This window comes from Dendrobates tinctorius, unplaced genomic scaffold, assembly GCF_039654945.1.
Source record: "Dendrobates tinctorius isolate UK_male_01 unplaced genomic scaffold, ASM3965494v1 ptg000013l, whole genome shotgun sequence".
In the NCBI taxonomy this organism is placed as follows: Eukaryota; Metazoa; Chordata; class Amphibia; order Anura; family Dendrobatidae; genus Dendrobates; species Dendrobates tinctorius.
The window spans coordinates 14,317,421-14,339,738 of NW_027361681.1; the positions used below are offsets into that span (position 1 = coordinate 14,317,421).

At 46.1% G+C, this 22,318-nt stretch overlaps 1 protein-coding gene across 3 annotated transcripts in view; it reads right to left on the reverse strand.

The window, feature by feature from the left end:
* Nucleotides 1–1,644, reverse strand: part of PPP1R26 (protein phosphatase 1 regulatory subunit 26) — a 51,651-nt gene extending 50,007 nt beyond the window's left edge. For 2 of the 3 annotated variants that reach the window (XM_073559459.1, XM_073559461.1), the window contains exon 1: nucleotides 1,302–1,537. The gene's annotated coding sequence lies outside the window, so the exon portion shown is untranslated. The other variant, XM_073559460.1, reaches the window with a different exon arrangement.
* Between the last annotated feature and the right edge of the window lie 20,674 nt (nucleotides 1,645–22,318).

The following is a 22,318-nucleotide window of genomic DNA, read 5'->3' on the forward strand; positions in this document are numbered from 1 at the left end:
GTGTGCAGTGGCCAATGCACAGGATGATGGGGTGTGCAGTGAATCATCAGTGTGCGCACTGCAGGGGGATGGGGGGGTGGATGATGGGGGAGGGGAAGGTCCCCGTAAGTGGATGATAGGGGGAGGGGGGGGAAGGTCCCCTCCAGTGGATGACAGGAGGGGGGAAGGTCCCCTCCAGTGGAGGATAGGAGGCAGGGGGGGTCCCCTCCAGTGGATGACAGGAGGGGCGGGCGTCCCCTCCAGTGGATGACAGGAGGGGGAACGTCCCCTCCAGTGGATGACAGGAGGGGGGAGGGGGAACGTCCCCTCCAGTGGATGACAGGAGGGGGGGGGGAAACGTCCCCTCCAGTGGATGACAGGAGGGGGGGGGGGGGGGGAACGTCCCCTCCAGTGGATGACAGGAGGGGGGGGGGGGGGAACGTCCCCTCCAGTGGATGACAGGAGGGGGGGGGGGGGAAACGTCCCCTCCAGTGGATGACAGGAGGGGGGGGGGGGGAAACGTCCCCTCCAGTGGATGACAGGAGGGGGGGGGGGGAAACGTCCCCTCCAGTGGATGACAGGAGGGGGGGGGGAAACGTCCCCTCCAGTGGATGACAGGAGGGGGGGGGGGGGGGGGGAAGTCCCCTCCAGTGGATGACAGGAGGGGGGGGGGGGAAGGTCCCCTCCAGTGGATGACAGGGGGGGGGAATGTCCCCTCCAGTGGATGACAGGGGGGGGGGGAGGTCCCCTGCAGTGGATGATGGGGGGGGGGGGGGAGGTCCCCTGCAGTGGATGATGGGGGGGGGGGAGGTCCCCTGCAGTGGATGATTGAGGGGCAGAGGTACGCTGCAGTGGATGACAGGAGGGGGGGGGGAAGGTCCCCTGCAGTGGATGATTGAGGGGCAGAGGTACGCTGCAGTGGATGATGGGGGGGTCCTCTGAAGTGGATGATAGTAGGGGGGAAAGGTCCCCTGCAGTGGATGATAGGGGAGGGGGGGTCCCCTACAGTGGATGATAGGAGGGGGGTCCCCTACAGTGAATTATGGTAGGCTCCCCTGCAGTGAGTGATTTAAGGGGGAAGTGGATGGTAGGGGGTCCCCTACAGTGGACGGTAGGGAGTGGATGTTGGGGTGTGCAGTGTCCCCTGTAGTGGATGGTGGTTGTACAGAGCTCGGGCGGTGGTTGCGGCCTCTACGTCCCTGCACCGCCGCGCTCCCCGCCCCGTCTCCTCTGTTCTCCCTGGACCTCTGCTGCGGTTGCAGCCGCCGCCTCCTCCCTGCTCTCCACTGTCGCTCCTCCACCTCTTTCCCGCTTGCACTCACCTCCCGGGCCACTCCAGCCTCAGACCAGCGCGGAGGACACGATCCCAGCCCATCCCGGGGAAAAGAGCCGCCGAACAAGCTGTGGACAGCACACCGGCACCAGAGCCGCGACCTCTCCGCAGCAGAAGCCGCACGGCGGGAACCCGCACGCTCAGCGCGATGTCATCATGTCCACAGCTCAGTGCGTCCTCCCTCTGTCGCCATGGCGACGTGCACAGGCCTCGCTACTGCTAGTAGGCCGCGTGTACCTGAGAGACTCAGAGGCTCCAGTGTGTGGGGGCGATAACAAATCAAACAATCCGGGGCTCTGCACTACGACTCTCATTTTGCGCTTATCTTTGCCGTAAGCGCATGCTGGGAGTTGTAGTGTCACACTGCCCACCTATAATAAATGCAACCAATCAGGTAACAGCCTGGAAAATAAAAGTTCTCACCTGATTGGCTGCTTAACCTGGCCACATGTTTACACCGACGTTGCGATCACCGGCGATTTTCATTGTTTCTGTGTAAATGTGACGCTGTAATGTTCTGATATGTCCCTGCTCTCCAGATTGCATTGGTGTCCCGTCACATCAGTATGACTGGACAGTCCCTTTAAATTAATTGCCAAGAATTAAAGGGGTGTTCCCATCTCCACCATGAGTATCTGTGTGATGGGCCGGTTTTAGGCAAAGTGGGGCCCTGGGCAAAAATTTAAAATGAGGTCCCAAATGCTAACATATTGCACATCACACACGCATTTCGGTTGTATTTACATGTGTTGGTTTCAGGACACTAAACGAGTGTGATCGACAATATTGAAGTCATTCGCCGCTTGTTTTCCGGCCACTTTACATCGGCTGAGGAACAATGATGGGGACAGAACGATCACTAATGGATCACTAACAGATCTCTATACCATATCATGTTATCAGCGGTTTACACCGGAGATGTGCTGATGAGAACAATGATTTTTGTTCCGGCATAACCAATCCAATCACTTGATGAATTTGCAGCATTTTGTCCTCCCCATAGTCCTCAATCTTCTATACAGGGTGGGCCATTTCTATGGATACACCTAATTAAAATGGGAATGGTTGGTGATATCAACTTCCTGTTTGTAGCACATTAGTATATGGGAGGGGGAAACTTTTCAAGATGGGTGGTGACCGCGGTGGCCATTTTGGATCAAACTTTATTTCACAAGAATTTCACAAGAAAAACAATGGTGTGCTTGGTTTTAACATAACTTTATTCTTTCATGAGTTATTTACAGGTTTATGACCACTTATAAAATGTGTTCAAAGTGCTGCCCATTGTGTTGGATTGTCAATGCAACCCTCTTCTCCCACTCGACACATTTTATAAGTGGTCATAAAATTGTAAATAACTCATGAAAGAATAAAGTTACATTAAAACCAAGCACACCACTGTTTTTCTTGTGAAGTTCTCAATAAGTTTGATGTGTCACATGACCCTCGTCCCATTGGAAAAAATAAACTTAGATCCAAAATGGCCAACTTCAAAATGGGCGTCATGGTCACCACTCATCTTGAAAATCCCCCCCCCCCTCCCATATACTAATGTGCCACAAACAGGAAGTTGATATCACCAACCATTCCCATTTTATTTAGGTGTATCCATAGAAATGGCCGACCCTGTATAGAAGGTTGAGGACTATGGGGAGGGCAAAATGCTGCATATTCATCAAGTGATTGGATTGGTTATGCCAGAATAAAAATTGTTCTCATCAGAACATCGCCAGTTGAAAACTGCAGATATGCATCCAGGGGAACGGAAGTTGCTCACAGAACCGATGAGGGCCGGAAGGACTCCGGGGGCCGACAGAGGGTGAGTATATCCCTATTTTTTATTTTAATTCCATTTTTACAGGAATATGGTACTCCGGGCATGGAGGACAGCCTCCTCTCCTCCAGACCCTGGGTACCATCCGCACATGAAGCGCTTACTTTACGCATGGTGGGCATAGCCACATGCGTAAAGTGAGAGTTTCAATGCAATCCCATGGCGGCAGAATCGCCACGATTCCGCAGAATTAAAGGACATGCTGCAGATTTTACCGCTATGTGATTCCACAGCAGAAAAATCCGCAGCATTGACTCAGCAACTGCGGAACCCCATAGGATTGCATGGGAATGCACTTTGTTAGTGTTTTTTAAGAGTTTCTGCAGCGGCAAAAGCGCAGCGGAAACGCTTAAAAAACGCAACGTGGGCACACAGCATTAGGGTTACAATCATGGTGGACTTTACAGTGGCGTGGTATGGTTTTTAAAAGTGAAAGATCATTAATTGCTTTGGCTTTTTCAATATCACGAATATGTTCGCGTACTCGGATTTTGAATTCCCGGGTGGTTAATCCAATATATATTAGGTTGCATGGGCATGTAGCGTGATATATAACCCCCTGTGAGGAGCAGGTAAGGTGTTTTCGGATGTCAAAATTCCTTGATCCATCTGAATTAGTAAAGGAATGTGTTTTCTCATGTTTATGCACACTTTGCAGATCCCGCATGGGAAAAAAACGCGTTGTAAAGGTTTATGTCTGGATTTTGAAGTTGGATCATAGTGGCTATGTACCAGTAAATCTCGTAGATTTTGATCCCTTCTTGCTACCATAAGGGGGAGGATTTTCTGTAGTATGGGGTCAGTCATAACAATGTTCCAATGTTTTTTGAAAATAAGTTTTATGTCATCCCAATGGTTATTGTAAGTGGAAATGTATCTCACCTGGTCATTGGTTTCTTTACGCTTTATGGGAACTGAGTAAAGAAGATGCTCTCTAGATGTTTTTTTTGCCCTCCTATAGCCATTTTTAATACTCCGTTTACTGTACCCACGGTTAAGTAATCTTTTTGTCAGGTCAGCTGCTTGGTCTTCAAAATCTAGGTTGTCTGAACAGATTCGCCTAGCTCTTAGAAATTGGCCCATCAGTATACCTTTAATAGTTGCTGGAGGATGAGAGGAAGTGGCATGTAGTAATGAATTGGTGGCTGTAGGTTTTCTGTCTAAATTGGTGTTGACTGTGCCATTAGTAGATACGTTACTTTTAAGATCCAGAAATTCAAGTTCTCGCCCAAATTCGTATGTTAAAAAGATGTTAAGATTATTGTTGTTTAGTTTAGTCATCAGAGCGTGGAGTGCTGTGAATTCTCTTTCTGGAATCCCTCTGGTGGTTACTGAAGGTAGTGGAGCTGGTCAGAATGACAGAGGTGTTGCGAGTTCTCTTTCTGGGATCCCTCTGGTGGTTACTGGAGGTAGTGGAGCTGGTCAGATTGACAGAGGCTTGCCACCTGATAATGATGATGACGACTGAAGATCTGGGGTTTCTGACTGGTGTATTTAAGACAGCTGACTTCCTTCAATCCCTGCTGGTGATTTTTTTCCTGTGCCTTCTCCTGCTCTGTTCCTGTATGGTTCAGCTAAGTAGCTCATTTGCTAATCTTTTTGCATTTGATCTGGTTTTGTCTATCTCTGCTTTGTGCAGGTCAGCTTGCTCCTGCTGGGGCTGTGCTGGATCACTGCCCATATGTTGCTGCTTGTGTCAGTTTGTTTTGTCCCCTGTTATATTAGTCTCTTTTTGCCTTGCTTTCAGTATATACCAGAGTGCTGAGATAGTGGGGGCGAAGTCGTGCGACTTCAGTGTTTTTGTGCATCAGACGTGGTGGACTTTTGCAGGGTTTTTTGTGCGACAGTGTCTTTCCTTTCCTGTCCTGTCTATTCAGTTTGGGCCCCATCATTTGTTCAGTCTATTTTTCTGCCTGCGTATGTGTTTTCATCTTGACTCACCGACAATATATGTTTGGGGGCTGTCTATTCCTTAGGGCGTCTGCTCCGGGGCAGTTTAGATTTCACCTTTCTTGCTTTAGGCTGAGTTAGTTCTCCGGCCGTGCCGAGGTGTCTAGGGCATCGTAGGTACGCTCCACGGCTACTGCTAGTTGTGTGGATAGGATCAGGGGTCTGCAATCCGCTTCGTTTCCAACCTCTCTGGTTTTCTGTGGCTTGGCCTAGTCCTGTTATCCTCCTCGGTGACCTGTTCATAACAGTGGAGACTGTCCACTGTTCCCTCTCATACGAACCATACATCATTGATGTATCGTATCCATCCTTGTACCCAATGTATTTCATAGATGGTGTCTCCCTGAAAAATTTCCCTCTCCCATGCTCCCCAAAAAAGATAAGCGTTAGAGGGGGCACAGGAGGTCCCCATGGCCGTGCCTTGAGTCTGAAGGTAATAATAATAATAATAATTTTTATTTATATAGCGCCAACATATTCCGCAGCACTTTACAATTAAGCAGGGACATATACAGACAATAAATTCAATACAAGTTAAGACAATTTAAACAGTGACTTTAGGAGTGAGGTCCCTGCTCGCAAGCTTACAATCTACAAGGAAATGGGGGGAGGGGGACACAGTAGGTGAAAAGTGCTTGTTATTTCAGGTCTGGCAATTATAATAAATAGAGATTTTCATATAAAGCTGCATGATCCTGTCATCAGCCCGTGTGTTTAAGTGCAATAGTCAAGTATCAAGTGCAGTTATCGTGTGCATGGAGGGTTTGGAGACAGATTAATAGTAGGGTGCAGATTCAGAATAATATTTGGAAGGAGGGAACAGGGCAAAGATAGTTTACTGAGTAGTTGATGTGGTTGGCTTGTTTGAAGAGAGGGGTTTTCAAAACGCGCTTGAATAGGTCGGGGCTAGGTATCAGTCTGATCGTCTGTGGAAGTGCATTCCAGAGAGCTGGCACAGCACGAGAGAAGTCTTGGAGACGGAGGTGCGAGGTTCGGATTACGGGGGATGTTAGTGTTAGGTCATTTGTAGAACAGAGGGCACGTTTAGGGCAATAGACAGAGATGAGAGAGGAGATATAAGGCGGAGCAGAACTGTGGAGAGCTTTGTGAGTGAGAGAGATGAGTTTATACTGGACCCTGTAGTGAATAGGTAGCTAGTGTAATGACTGGCACAAGGTGGAGGCATTGGTGAAGCGGCTGGACAGAAATATGACCCTGGCTGCCGCATTCAAGAAGGATTGGAGAGGAGAAAGTTTGGTAAGATGTTTTTAAGATGTTTTTAAGATGCAGGTGACAAGAGCGAGTGAGTGATCCGATATAGGGAGTAAAGGAAAGTTCGGTGTCAAATATGACCCCAAGACAGCGGGTATGCTGCTTGGGAGTTATGGTTGAACCCTCCAGGGTTATTTCGATGTTAGGTAGAGTGAGGTTAGTAGAGGGGAGAAACACAAGAAGTTCAGTTTTGGAGAGATTTAGTTTCAGATAGAGGGAGGACATGATGTTAGAGAAAGCAGACAGACAATCCTTGGTATTTTGAATTAGGGTAGGGGTGATGTCAGGGGAAGAAGTTTATACAGTTAGGTCCATATATATTTGGACAGAGACTACATTTTTCTAATTTTGGTTCTAGACATTACCACAATGAATTTTAAACAAAACAATTCAGATGCAGTTGAAGTTCAGACTTTCAGCTTTCATTTGAGGGTATCCACATTAAAACTGGATGAAGGGTTTAGGAGTTTCAGTCTAGAATGTCTAGAACCAAAATTAGAAAAATGTTGTCTCTGTCCATATATATATGGACCTAACTGTAATTGGGTGTCATCAGCATAGAGATGATACTGGAAGCCAAATCTTCTGATTGTTTGTCCAATAGGGGCAGTGTATAGAGAGAAGAGGAGGGGACCTAGGACTGAGCCCTGCGGGACCCCGATAGTAAGGGGACGAGGAGAGAAAGAGGAGCCGGCAAAATATACAGTGAAGGAGCAGTCAGAGAGGTAGGAGGAGAACCAGGAGAGGGCTGTGTCCTTGAGGCCTATAGAGCGGAGCATAGTGAGGAGGAGCTGGTGATCCACAGTGTCAAATGCGGCAGAGAGATCCAGGAGAATCAGCAGGGAGCAATGACCTTTCGATTTAGCTGTTATTAGATCATTAGAGACTTTAGTGAGGGCAGTTTCAGTGGAGTGTAACTAGCAGAAACCAAATTGTAAGGGGTTGAGAAGAGAGTTATCTGAGAGATAGCGGATTAGACGGGAGTGGACCAAGTGTTCCAGGAGTTTAGAGATGAAGGAAAGGTGAGAGACAGGTCTGTAGTTAGCAGTGCAGTTCTGGTCCAGGGATGGCTTTTTAAGTAAAGGGGTTATGATGGCATGTTTAAATGAGGAGGGAAATATACCTGAAGAAAGAGAGAGGTTAAATATTTTAGGAGAGTGGTGACCACTGGTGAGAGAGACTGCAGGAGATGTGAAGGAATGGGGTCACTGTTGCTGGTTGTAGGCCGAGCAGTAGCAAGGAGCTTGGAAACTTCTTCTGAAACCGGCTCAAAGATGTCTAGTGAGCTTGAGGTGCGGCAGGGCAGGGGATCCAGGCACTGAGAAGATTGGGCTGAGATATCCTGATGGATGTGGTTGATTTTTTCTAGGAAATAAGTGGCCAGATCCTCACCGCTGAGGTTGGTGATGGGGGTCTGTACTTTTGGTTTCAGGAGGGAGTTTAAGGTTTCAAAAAGTCGTTTTGGGTTGTTGGATAGTGAGGTGATGAGGGTGGTCAAGTAGCAGGCCCGGATTGGCAATATAACCAACCGGGCATTTTCCCGCTGGGCCGCTGTCACGTGGGCCGCGGGCGGCAGCGCCCGATCATCTGGCCGCTTGCCAGCTGCTGCGGCCACTGTTGCTCCTGCCGCCGGCCCACGGCGGTGATAGATTCAAGTTCCTCCCGCACTGCAGGGAGATAAGCCACCACACCCCCCCACGCACCCCATCCTCGCCTTAGCATGAGACCCCCTCCCCCCCGCAGCCACTCACAGCGTCGCACTCGCTTGCCTGCTCGCTCTGATCGCAGGACCTGTGATGAGGTCACAGGAGGGGAGGAGTCAGGGGGTCACATGATCAGGAGCCTTTGTCCAGACCCCCGATCATGTCACCCCTGATTCCGCCCCTCCTGTGACCTCATCACAGGTCCTGTGCGCTCAGCCTTGCCTCTACCGTCTGCAAGACTCTGCTTTGCTGTTGTCATGGTGCTGGTTGAGGTAAGTATGTGTGGGGTCAGGATTTACAGTGTGGATGTAGCAGAGCTGTGTGAGTATGAGGTGTACGGAGCGGAGCCGTGTGTGTACGAGGTGTACGGAGCGGAGCCGTGTGTGTACGAGGTGGACGGAGCGGAGCCGTGGGTGTACGAGGTGGACGGAGCGGAGCCGTGGGTGTACGAGGTGTACGGAGCGGAGCCGTGTGTACGAGGTGTACGGAGCGGAGCCGTGTGTTCGAGGTGTACGGAGCGGAGCCGCGTGTGTACGAGGTGTACGGAGAGGAGCCGTGTGTACGAGATGTACGGAGCGGAGCCGCGTGTGTACGAGGTGTACGGAGCGGAGCCGTGTGTACGAGGTGTACGGAGCGGAGCCGTGTGTACGAGGTGTATGGAGCGGAGCCGTGTGTATGAGGTGTACGGAGCGGAGCCGTGTGTATGAGGTGTACGGAGCGGAGCCGTGTGTACGAGGTGTACGGAGAGGAGCCGTGTGTGTACGAGGTGTACGGAGCGGAGCCGTGTGTACGAGGTGTACGGAGCGGAGCCGTGTGTACGAGGTGTACGGAGAGGAGCCGTGTGTGTACGAGGTGTACGGAGCGGAGCCGTGTGTATGAGGTGTACGGAGCGGAGCCATGCGTGTACGGAGCGGAGCCGTGTGTACGAGGTGTACGGAGCGGAGCCGTGTGTACGAGGTGTACGGAGCGGAGCAGTGTGTACGAGGTGTACGGAGAGGAGCCGCGCGTGTACGAGGTGTGCGGAGAGGAGCCACGCGTGTACGAGGTGTGCGGAGAGGAGCCACGCGTGTACGAGGTGTACGGAGAGGAGCCACGTGTGTACGAGGTGTGCGGAGAGGAGCCACGCGTGTACGAGGTGGACGGAGTGGAGCCGTGTGTGTACGGAGTGGAGCCATATGTGTACGGGATGTACGGAGCGAAGCCAAGTGTGTACAAAGCATACAAAGCGGGCTTTTCCCACGGACACAGGAGTACACGGCGGAGCCCCGAGGAGCATTTTAAAACACACACGACGTTCCACCTGAAGTGATGTGCTGGAAGCCGACCGGAAATGAGATAATTTCTTGAGGAGATTGTGACGGAACCAGGAATGCTTCAGATCCATCACCGTGTCCTACTCCGACAGCGCAGACAGCAGGATCGCCTTGGAATCGGGGATGCCGGCCATGTGAGCGGATCATGATAGGTCCTGCACCGGGAGGCTCAGGTGGGCACTACAATGGGAGCCGGGCTGCTATAGTATCTTTGTAGAATCTTTCTTTATTTCTTTCTCTCTTTTTCTTTCTTTCTCTGTTCTTTCATTCTCTCTCTGTTCTTTCTTTCTCTCTCTAATCTTTTTTCTCTCTCTGTTCTTTCTTCCCCTCTTTCTTTCTTTTTCATTCCTCTCTTTCTCTCTGTTCTTTCTTTCTTTTCTTTACTTCTTTCTTTCTCTCTCTGTTCTTTCTCTGTCTCTCTCTGTTCTTTCTTTCTTTCCCCTCTTTCTTTCTCTCTCTGTTCTTTCTCTGTCTCTCACTGTTCTTTCTTTGTCTCTCACTGTTCTTTCTTTCTTTCCCCTTTCTTTCTAGCTCTCTCTGTTTTCTTTTTTCTCTCTCTGTTTTCTCTCTTCCTTAGTGCCAGTCAGTGTGCCCATAATGCCAGCCACTGTGCCCTCAGTAAAAGTCAGTGTGATCAGCAATGCTAAATGGGTGCGATTAGGTGTGGACATGGGTGTGACTAGTTGTGAAATGGGTGTGGTTGGGCGTGGCCAAAATTTGCAGCGGTGCGCTCCGCGCACCGCAGTCTTTGTCCATCCTTCCCTTCTTCAAAAGTTGGGAGGTATGATAGGGGCGGCTATGACCAGGGGGTCTGGTTGCCCAATAGAGAGCAGTTCTGCCAGGAATTCTGTAATCATGCATACAAAAGGGGACAGAGATTTGGGAGGAGTACTGTACCTAAAAGCAATAAATAGGACTGAGCTGAAATACTGGGCACAGCTGTGACTACATGTTATATAGTCGTGTTAATCTCCTCTCACTTCTTGTAAACTACAACTGTACAAAGATATTATATAGTCACCATGTGACTAGTGGGCCTGTGTAACTTCAAATGCCAGGGCTGAATTTTAGTCCCAGTCCGGCCCAGTCAAGTAGGATTGTTTGTCCTGATGAAGGGCAGAGTTGTAGGTTTTGAGCATGTTTGAGCAGGTAAGTATGTTTATTAAAGGTAAAAATATTATGTGTAAGAACGAATTCCAAAAGAGTAAGGATTAGGTTGGTCATTGCCGAATCCAGATTACTAGTTTGGAGGTACCAAGCAATTGCTTTGAGGCCAACTTCATGTCTGATGGAGGTGTATAAGGCCTCTATATCCACTGTGACCATCAGCATGTGTTCCTCTATGTAGAGGTGGTTTAATTTTTGAAGGGAAGATGTAGTATCCTGGATGTAGGGTAAATACAAGTGGTTTCAAGTAGAAGTCAATGAAGTCTGAAATGACTTCATATAAACTACCATTACCGGAAATGATTGGTCTGCCAGGGGTGTCAATAGGGTCTTTGTGAAGTTTGGGAATCAAATATAAAGCTGGCAATTTTGGGTGAAGGTTTTGAATGGTCTCCACCATATTTTTAGTGATAATGACTTGTTCAAATGCTTTTTCTATTATTTGTAGAAGTTCGGCTTGAAATTTAGGAAGGGGGTTGTACGATAATTTCTAATAGCAGTGCGGAACATTGAGTAATTTCATAGAATCGTAGAGTTGGAATGGACCTCCTGGGCCAACTTGTCCAACCACCTGCTCAAAGCAGGATTCGCTGATGAGTTTGTGATTTGATCTTTATCTCTCAATGGGAGATCGATATGCTGGAAGGTTGCCAGATTATGGTCTGAGGCCTACTCGAGTAGCGGAGAACAAACACACACAGAGACAGGGTATGTATCTGCAGGATGTTCCCCCTTTCCTGATTTAATTAGGTAGCTTATATGCTCATTTGAGTAGGCGGTAACATTACATCATCACATTTCATTGGACAATTGATCATTCAACAGTAAGCATAAATGGTTCCAACCAATCATATTCATATTCGTTAACCAATCAGATTGTACTCGGCTGTTAATTATTAGTATTTGTGTAGACGTGCTGAAAGCTTTAATAGGTCTTGGGTAAATTTCACAAGACCCCAATATCATTCTCATTAATCTATCCTCATGACAGTTATAGCTCCATTAGCCTCATTAACCTGTCTTACTAAGTATTCATGGCCCCAGTATCTACCTAATATGTGGACGTGTAGTTTCAATGTCCAACTGGGTGCAGTAAACAGTTTATCCATCACGTACAATTTCTTATGAAGAATAAGGTTATAGGTAATCATTATCATGAGACAGCATTTTCATATACAGAGTATGCATGTAAGACCCCAGAAATACATTGATATTAAAAGGACATACAGAATTCCCTGTCAGTCCCCCCTTTTGAGAACAGATATGACTCTACCATTCACATATAGGTACATTCAAAGGCCTAATGCCAGTGTCGGACTTCCTAACCCTTCTTCTGCCGAATTCCCCATAGGGAAAGGGAGATCATATCTAATTCTCAACCTCAAACCATTTGCTCATAATCATTATTGTAAGGTTTCATTGTAATATACATAGTTTTAGTAATAGACGCATCAATCAGTCTTTGAAGTAGTCCTCTGATACATGGTATGCAGCAGCATCCACAGGTCACAAGTACTGCTGCTACTACTGCCAGAGAGATGAGGAGGCTGGACACAAGATGACTCCATCTACCGAACCAGGATTCCAACCAGTCCATGAAGGGATTGTTGATACCCGAATTTTCTGCCAATTCTTCGGACAGGGATGTAAGACCCTCCAACGCCTTGGTGATACTCCCATCTGGACTTGTATTATTGGGGATGAAGGTACAGCAAAACGTTCCAAACATCTTGCACACGCCCCCTTTTTCCGCTAGCAACATATCCAAAGCCATCCTATTCTGATGTGTCATTAAAGAAGTTGGGCCTAATTGTTCAGCTATCCCTTTTACTGCATCCCTTGTGTAATTTATAAACCTTTGCTGATTATAATAAATATAATTTATCCAATCCACATTTTTATTAATTGTCACCCACCAAAAGAAAATTGATTCAAAACCTGCTGCTATCTGGTTCCTGGCCTTGTACTCATCCGGTACCCCTCTGGGTACCCCTATATTGTCTATATAAACTCTAGGATCAAAGGACCCAGCAGGTACTGACCTCCTATTTCTGTGTAGGGTTTCAACATTCATTCCACCTCCTTTAATCTCTTCTGATGAAATTATTTTAAATGGCATGAGCACTTGAACTAGAGCACAGCTGCCAACCCAACCTGGTGGCAACCTAGGCCTTAATTTCATATCTCCACATAACCACCATATGTCACTCCTTGCTATAGTTTGGTTTTGAAACCAACTGGCTTTAAAACCTCCTGTATCTGTATTTATTGGGATGGTGTTGTGACAAAACTCTGAAGTTAGATTTCCTACCCATCTTCCTGGTCCTGTTCTCAGGAAGCAAGTGTAGTCACCTGGATATGCATAAACTCTAGGTGGTACCTGATCAATTTTTGCTATTGGATACCGGACTGATAGAGATTGACACAGAACATTATCACTAGGGTCATATGTGGCATTATACAAAGCTAGAATACACTGTAAGTCTACTTGATCCTGTTCTGAATATCTGAGGGGAATAGTCCCTAAATGGGGCCTAGCAGTTGCACATGCAATACAATCAGTTTTGTTATTTTGCTCTGTAGTATACTTCATCCATAGCAACCATTCATTCCTCTCTGTGTAGCCTGTTTCTACGGCTAACTTCTCCTCATAGCCTAATTCTCCAATTCCATCAACATCCAACATTTCTCCTGACCTTTGGGGTTTGTCCTCCTCTTGTTCCTTGTCCTGTGCAGGAACAGCTTTTAACCAAAATGTTCCCTGCTGAACCTGTCTACCTGGGGTATACAGTCCCAATACATAGAGACCTTCATCTCCAAGAGAGGGTTCATCCAGTGTTATAAGGAGAGGATTGCAAGAGAATCTCCAGTCCAAAACCTCTGGATCACAACCCCATTTTGGAATGGGTACAGCAATATTCATCCTCTTGAGGAGAGGCTTTCCTGATGAACTAACACGAGTCATGGCTTCCTCTGGCTTATACCCCCATGACGTTCCCGTGTTCCAAGCTGCATCTGACCAAGAATTACAGTTCTCATTTCCAGGTCTAGTTACACAGATATATACCACCGCCCCTTCAACTCCTGTTAGATATTTATAATTGGGGTTGCTACTCTTCTTCCCAAATTTAAGATTCCATTGACACTTCACTATCTGACACAAGTCCACCCTAAATGTAGCTGTTGCTGCCTTGGTGTCAAACCACAAGGTTACTGATGTGCTATTCTGAAGTGTCTCGTCCAGTTGTCCTTCTTGCAGTAGAGCTGCCAACATCATCAGGGACAGGACCCATATTCTTCCACTCCAGGACCTCATAGTAGCTTGTGTAGACCGGTCTTCCGTTTAACCCTACGGATGTGGCTTAGCGGGGACCATCAACCGGTGGCTCCAGTGGTCTTCGTGTCTTTTGGTCAGCAACCAATGTCTGGATTAACTAAAATAGAATCAAAAACTTGTTTGTACACAAATGGGAGTCCCTTCTGGACTCCGGACCTACTGCAGGGGTTGTCAAATAGTTACAACATCTATGTGGACAAAAGAGTACCTCAGTTGTGGTAGCTTCTGACATCAGGAAGGCTTCCAGTCCCCTGAAAAGAGATCAACACACACGAGCACATACTTCATACATCTTACCTTGGGCAGCCTGTATGAAGTCAATCTGCAGTCATTGAAACGGATAGGAGGGCCCAGGCGCACGTGTATGTCTATGGCATCTTTCTAGTCTATCTGTGTTGTGCGCATCTAATCTATGTTAATGTAAAGCTAAACAGGTGGACCCAGCATCTTTCTTCAGAGCACATAGTTTTTGTCTTCACTCACGTGCGTTGAGTCATGGGCCATCACATGGTGCAAGGATTTTGGCAAACATACCCACTGTCCCACCATCCACGGTTCTGAGCTCCAGCTTCCGACCAGACTTCAGTCTCTTCCCCGGTTGGTGACCGAGTCAGAGCCTGTAAGATACTTAAGTCTAACTGGTTATCTTTAATGCTCACCATGACCAGTGGAGGCGCCTCAGGGGTCTCCCAGTACCTTGGTCTTCTGGCTGATTCCCAGCCACTTTGTTTGCTTCGTGCTCCACGGGTTCCTTCTCATATGTACCCTCACTTCCACTATGGCAACCTCTTCCAGGGCCTGTTGATGTAAGAAAAGACCTTTTCTCCCCATATGGGGCTGCAGTTGTAGGTTCACCTGAAAACAATGACTTGTATATGTGGTGTCTTGCTTACCTTAAAGCCCCCTAAACGCCTCAATGAGTGCCGTCAACTCCACCTCCCCTGTAGAGTTATGAGGGAGGAGTGGTTCTGCTTTCTACTATCTCATGCTGTGTGATCGCCATACAACCAGGTTCTTGGACCTTCCGGAAAGAAAAACTCAAAATCCAGATTAATGAGAGATACCTTTATGGATTAAAAATATTTAAAAATAGCTGACTCTCCTCTCTTCTCCCCCCCTTTGGAAATCACCATATTAATACCGAATAGGGGGCAGAGTGGTGGATTTCCATTACACATATAACGGGATTTCCTCTTTTTTTTTTTTTTTTTTTTTTCCTTTTCTCTAACACATACTAAAAGCATTCCTTATCTTTACTACCTGACAATTGCCTTCCATGGATATCTAACACTGCTTCAAGTCAAAGGCAACGTTTGTACCTTGAACCATCTGACTCTCCTTTTTTTTCTTATCAACATGCATTCTAAAAAAAACTTGACATTATGAAAAACTAGCTGTACACCTTCTACAAATACGTATTATGCTATAATGTGAATCCAGTGAGCAAAGCAGCAAGCTGCGCTTCAACCAGGTACGTCTCTGGTTGCCCATTATTTAATGGACATCTGACAAGATTGTAATTTTCTATGTCACTTAATGAAATTCCGTCGACCCAGGGAATTGCAGGAATACCATGCACATTGAGCCTAAACACTTTATACTCTGGAAATCTGTCTGACAGAAATCCAAACCCAGTGAGCTGTTGGATATACCCTCCTGGTATAATTTTGACAATTCTCCAACCTTCAGGAGATATAAGCAACATTAATCCAAATGTGCAATTAGGGCACGACATTTTCTCATGGAATATCTGGCACACACACACACACACACACGCGGCAAGCAATACAACAGAATTTCACACATGAGATCATGCACTTCCACTTATCAGCAGAGAGTCTCAAAGGTCATTCACATTCCTTCACACAGATTCAGTAAACTGTTAACTGCTTAAGCTTATTACCTCCTGGTGCTCCTGCTAAAAATCCTATCTATGTTTTCTGGTTGATACTTGACTGTATTGGGGCGAAAAATTCTCCTGGCTTGTCCTAAAATGTAAAATGCCTATGGCTTGCGGACCCGTACTGACTGCACTTCGCTAACTCAATGTACAGGCCGCACCTAGACCGTATCTCTCTATCTGCCTCTTTCTCTGGTTGCTATTCACTTATTCTCTTAATATACGCTATTACTGTGTGCCCACATCTCAACAAGTCTACTTCTTCTTTATCACTCCTGCTTAGCAATATCTATGCCGACATAGACTGCATCCCGTTGTTTTATGAGGTTCCCGCTCAATGTTTGAACTTGCGTGTCCTAAACTGAAACTGGTCAGTTGATAGGCATCAAACCCATGGGAACCTTGATAAGAAGGTTAACTATTTAGTGGTCTGGCCATGACCCTCCTGGTCATCTAACACTAAATCTCTACGTACTCAGTATGAGATGGCACTTCTCTACAATTAGTCCTAACGTATTCAGCAATTCTATATATCAACCAGAGAGCAAATCCAATTAACTATAGGCAGACTAATGTGCCCCAAATTTTCTTATTAGCCCAGTAAAAATCTTTTCCCTCAACTAAACCTGCTGAGCCTTGTATACTCAGAGATCTTATTTATCAACCAGAAGACTAAAGCTATCATTAGTATGCAGGCTAATGTAATCCCTACTACCTCAAAGTTCTTTAGCACCATTAGAGGGCAGTTTGTGCGTATCAGACAGAATAGAAGGTGGATAGACCCATCCTGTCTGTAACGGCGTTTTAGTACCTCTAGCACTCTCCAAGAGGACGTACGCAGCCTTCTTTATGCGTATGCCGCCAGAGACGTGTCCTCACATGAATCCTGGCAAGCCAGTTACCATGGAGAGACGCTCCCAAGGGGTAAAAACACAATAAAGAATTCCTAGTACCCTCAAGGTTGGTTCAATCATTCATGCACAATCATACGTAGCAGCTTTTAGGTTTCTCCCTCCAGCATACGTATTATGTATCACAAGGATATTCTACGGTTCTTAACGCTGGTATGTAAGAAGACAGACTATACTGTACCCCAAAAGCCGGTTCAGAGCATTTAGCAGAGGGGAGACACAGAATTTGTAAGAATCAATGGCTCTTACCTTCACCGGTGATTTTGATCTGTGTGTCCTCTAGGCCGTCAGTCTGCGGGTGCCGGATTTCAGGATACTGGGGTCTTCTGTTGTAACCAGCCCACCCAGGGACGCCAACTGATGAGTTTGTGATTTGATCTTTATCTCTCAATGGGAGATCGATATGCTGGAAGGTTGCCAGATTATGGTCTGAGGCCTACTCGAGTAGCGGAGAACAAACACACACAGAGACAGGGTATGTATCTGCAGGATGTTCCCCCTTTCCTGATTTAATTAGGTAGCTTATATGCTCATTTGAGTAGGCGGTAACATTACATCATCACATTTCATTGGACAATTGATCATTCAACAGTAAGCATAAATGGTTCCAACCAATCATATTCATATTCGTTAACCAATCAGATTGTACTCGGCTGTTAATTATTAGTATTTGTGTAGACGTGCTGAAAGCTTTAATAGGTCTTGGGTAAATTACACAAGACCCCAATATCATTCTCATTAATCTATCCTCATGACAGTTATAGCTCCATTAGCCTCATTAACCTGTCTTACTAAGTATTCATGGCCCCAGTATCTACCTAATATGTGGACGTGTAGTTTCAATGTCCAACTGGGTGCAGTAAACAGTTTATCCATCACGTACAATTTCTTATGAAGAATAAGGTTATAGGTAATCATTATCATGAGACAGCATTTTCATATACAGAGTATGCATGTAAGACCCCAGAAATACATTGATATTAAAAGGACATACAGAATTCCCTGTCACGCTAAATCATCCCAGACAGATGTCTGTCCAGCCTCTGTTTGAAGACTTCCATTGAAGAAGAACTCACCACTTCTCATGGCAGCCTGTTCCACTCATTGATCACTCTGTCAAAAAGTTTTTTCTAATATCTAATCTGTGTCTACTCCAATTCAGTTTCATCCCATTGCTTCTAGTCTTTCCTTGTGCAAATGAGAATAAAGTTGATCCTTCTACAATGTGACAGCCCTTGAGATATTTGTAGACAGCTATTAAGTCTCCTCTCAGTCTTCTCTTTTGCAAGCTAAACATTCCCAAATCATGCAACCTTTCCTCATAAGACAGGGTTTGCAGATCGGTCACCATTCTGGTCACTCTTTTCTGAACTTGCTCCAGTTTGTTGATGTCTTTTTTAAAATGTGGCTCCCAAAACTGGACTCAGTATTCCAGATGAGGTCTGACCAAAGAGGAGTAGAGGGCAATAATGACTTCACGTGATCTAGACTGTATGCTTCTGTTAATACATCCTAGAATTGCATTTGCCTTTTTTGCTGCTGCATCACACTGTTGACTCATATTCAGTCTGTGAACTATTAGTATACCCAAGTCTTTTTCAAATGTGCTGTTGCTTAGCCCTATTCCTTCCATTCTGTATATGCTTTTTTCATTTTTATTGCCCAGATGTAGTACTTAGCATTTTTCCTTGTTAGAAACCATTCTGTTAGTTGCCCACTGCTCCAGTGTATTTATATCTTTTTGCTTGTTTCTCATACATATTGACAGGCCATATTACCAGATTACCCCCCTTGTTGGCTGATTTGAAAACCACGTCCTTAAGGGTTTGTAAGTGAATTAAGACTTGTTTTTCCTCTTTTTTTCAAGTTGGTCCACAATGCTTTTTGTGCTAAGGCTTCAATTTCAGTGGTGAGGACTTTAGTGAATACCTCAATAGCTGGACATGTGTTTATAGCAGGAAATTTCCAGGATTTTTTAAAATAATTTGTGAGGAAAGTTACTTACCTGAGATGATGCACTCTCCTATAAGATTTCCTCCAGATTTCTTAACAATTCCCTTTCTTCCACTGTAGAGAGGGTATCATTCATGTCATTTTTATAGTGAAGTTTTTTAAGGAGGAGTTTCCTGGAGAAGAGTTGCAGGTCCCTCACCGCAGTAAAAGTGTCTAGGCGACATGAGGATAAAAAGGTCAGACCCTTCTCCAGGAGTCTCACTTCAGCCGTGGATAGTTCATGTTCAGACAAATTGATTACCTTAAGCTGATCACCCTGGGTGCAAAGGTTTGTAGACCTTGTAAAGATGTCAGGTAATCTTCTATGAGTCCTAGGGAGCATTTGTGTTCCTGATGTCTCTCCGACAATATTCTCTCCATCTCTTAGAGAAGTATTGTTATCAGATGTGGACATAGCAGAGCTTTCAGAGGGACTTCTATGGTGGGTGGATCTTGTTGTCCTTTTATCACTTGTATTTGTTCCTATTCGGAGGGTTTTGTTTCTTATTTTGCCACCGATAAATTCTATCTGTATCGTAGTGAGTTAAATCCCTCTGGAATTTTTTTATTTTGTTCTGGCATATTTAGTTTTCCCATATGTCCACGTCCTTGTTGATTTCAGTCAGGATTTTATCAAAATTTTCCACAGGTATGTCCTTCGAAAAGTAATTTTTCAAATTCGTCAATTTCTAAGTCAATAGATTTTAATGACATAGTGTTCTTATCAATGATGATCTGGATAAACTCCAGAGAGCATGTAGTTGCCGCTGAGACCCATCTTTTTATTACAATATCATCCTCTAATTCAAAGGAGGGGTAAAGTTGTACCCTCAATCCTCTGGGGATGATCTGTATGTCCATATAGTTTTCCAAAGCTGATCTATTCCACCAAAATCGAGTTTTTTTTTATATAAAGCCCCCGTCACACACACCGATCTCGCTAGCGAGATCGCTGCTGAGTCACAATGACGCAACAGCGATCTCACCAGCGAGATCGCTGTGTGTGACACTTATCAGCGAACGGCCCCCCTGCCGGGTATCGCTGATCGTCCTCGAATGGCCTGGACATTTTTTTGATCGCTGGTCTCCCGCTGGCCAGCATGCATCACTGCGTGTGGCAGGCGGGAGACCAGCGATCAGTGAGCTGGAGCTGGTAACCAAGGTAAACATCGGGTTTCTAAGAGCCACGCGGCGCTTAGAAACCTGATGTGTACGTTAGATACCAGCGCGCTGATGCAGGGAGCTGGTAACCAAGGTATACATCGGGTTTCTAAGCGCCGTTTATAACGCAGAGCAGTGAAAATAAAAAATAATTTTTTTCCTCAAAAATGATTTTTTAGCCCGCTCTTTTTTATTTTCACAAGGCTAGCAGGAGAAATTGGACCATAAAAGTTGTTGTGCAATTTATCCTGAGTACACCGATACCCCATATGTGGGGGGAAACCACTGATTGGGCGCATGAGAGAGCTCGGAAAGGAAAGAGCGACATTTTGGAATGCAGACTTTGATGGAATGTTCTGCGGGCGTCATGTTGCGTTTGCAGAGCCCCTGATGTGCCTAAACAGTAGAACCCCCCACAATTGAACCCATTTTGGAAACTAGACCCCCCTAAGGAGCTTATCTAGATGTATGGTGAGCACTTTGAACCCCCAAGTGCTTCACAACAGTTTATAACACAGAGCTGTGAAAATAAAAAATAATTTTTTTCCTCAAAAATTATTTTTTAGCCCACTATTTTTTTATTTTCACAAGGGTTACAGGAGAAATTGGACCACAAAAGTTGTTGTGCAATTTGAACTGCAAAGGCAACCACTGTGATTGCCAGGATAAGGTGCATAAACCAAAAACCACCTGCAGAAAATGTATTTGTTTGTTGTTCATATAAAATCGCGGCTATAACTGAGACAGCAATGCAGGTATGAAGAGGCAAAAACTTACTTGAGTCTGATTGGTGTACAGAGGTTACTGGAGGATACACTTGGTTGAATGCAGAGTGCGCTTCACAAGGTGCCCACAGCCAGTAGTTGCACGGTTCTGCTGGAGGTGGAGCTGCGGTGAAGCTCCGAAGGAGCGTCCTCCCTGGGCGGTGGGGGAAACCTCCGCTGCCGTGTGGCTAAGTGAATGAGCGGCGGTGTGCTCTGACCGAGAGATGCCACCATGGGATAGCATTGAGTGCAGGGGGCAGGGTTTTATGCAGGTGACATCACCAGAGGACAGACGCTCGAAAAGGTCAGACTTTCCAACGTGTTTCTAAGGTACTCGGACCATCTTCATCAGGGATGCTCCCCAAGGAGCTTATCTAGATTTGTGGTGAGCACTTTGAACCCCCAAGTGCTTCACAGAAGTTTATAACGCAGAGCCGTGAAAATAAAAAATCGTTTTTTTCCACAAAAGTGATTTTTTTAGCCACTAATTTTTTTATTTTCCCAAGGGTAACAGGAGAAATTAGACCCCCAGTTGGTGTGTAATTTGTCCCCAGTACGCTGATTCCCCATATGTTGGGTTAAACCACTGTTTGGCCACATGTCTGGGCTCGGAAGGGAGGGAGCACCATTTAACTTTTGAATGCAAAATTGGCTGGAATCAATGGTGGCACCATGTCGCGTTTGGAGACCCCCTGATGTGCCTACATAGTGGAAACCCCTCAATTCGAGCTCCAACCCTAACCCCAACACACCCCTAACCCTAATCCCAACCACAACCCTAATCCCAACTCTAACTCTAACCCTAATCCCAACCCTAATCCTAACCCTAATTCCAACCTTAACCCTAATTCCAACTCTAACCCTAATTCCAGCCCTAACCCTAATTCTAACCCTAACCTAATTCCAACCCTAAACCCTAATTCTAACCCTAACCCTAATGAAAAAATGGAAAAAAAATATATTTTCTTTAATTCATTATATTTCCCTAACTAAGGGGGTGATAAAGGGGGGGTTATTTACTATTTTTTTATTTTGATCACTGTGATAGGGTGTATCACAGTGATCAAAATGTACATTGAATGAATGAATGGAAGCTGCCGGCAGATTCGGTGGGCGCACTGCGCATGCGCCCACCATTTCCTTCCTGGACCAAGATGGCGGCGCCCATCAGAGGAGGCAGGATGGCCCAAGGGCCACCAGGAGGTACTGGGGGGGATCGGGGACCCTATTTCTCTCTCCTCTGATGTGCGATCACATCAGAGGAGAGAGAAAGTAACTTTTTTTTTCTGTCGCTGTTATATGGTTAATAACTGTGACCGCAAAAGCAGGGTCTGTAAAAACCGACCTGAATCATGTTCTCTGGGGTCTCGGCTACCCCCGGCAGCTGAGAACCCGGAGAAAATCTGACTCTGGGGGGCACTATGCACTTTTTCCACAGTGCCGTTAATTAACGGAGAGGGAGTGGGAGTGGGAAGCAGAGAGGGAGTGGGAAGGACATAATATAATAAAATCTATTACCTGCTCTGAAGCTGTAAATGTCACGGGTCTGTGCATTGGATGTGGAGTGCTGGTGCTGCTCCCCCACGCCCGACGAGCGCCATTTCGCAGTTGCTTCTTCCAAAGGGGTGTGGATGGATTAATGGGGTGTTTGGTGCTGTTTTTATAGTATTTATGTAGGGGGTCTGGTGCTAGATCCTGGAAA